The following is a 218-nucleotide window of genomic DNA, read 5'->3' as shown; positions in this document are numbered from 1 at the left end:
CTGGTGATTAACTCTTGAAAATGTATTTCCTCGACTGACTGTAGGGAAAGTTAGGGGGCTTTCGTAAATATGTATTTAATCTGCCAATACTAATGTTTTGAAGGAGTTAAACAATAGATATACATCTTTTTCCATTTGAAAATCCTTCATTTCAGTTGTTTTTGAGAAAAGAAATATCCAAATCTCGTCATATTTTAGCTACAAAACTGAATATTTTC

The sequence above is a fragment of the Penaeus monodon genome, chromosome 29 (assembly GCF_015228065.2).
Source record: "Penaeus monodon isolate SGIC_2016 chromosome 29, NSTDA_Pmon_1, whole genome shotgun sequence".
Taxonomy (NCBI): domain Eukaryota; kingdom Metazoa; phylum Arthropoda; class Malacostraca; order Decapoda; family Penaeidae; genus Penaeus; species Penaeus monodon.
Note: the sequence above shows the minus strand (reverse complement) of the source record.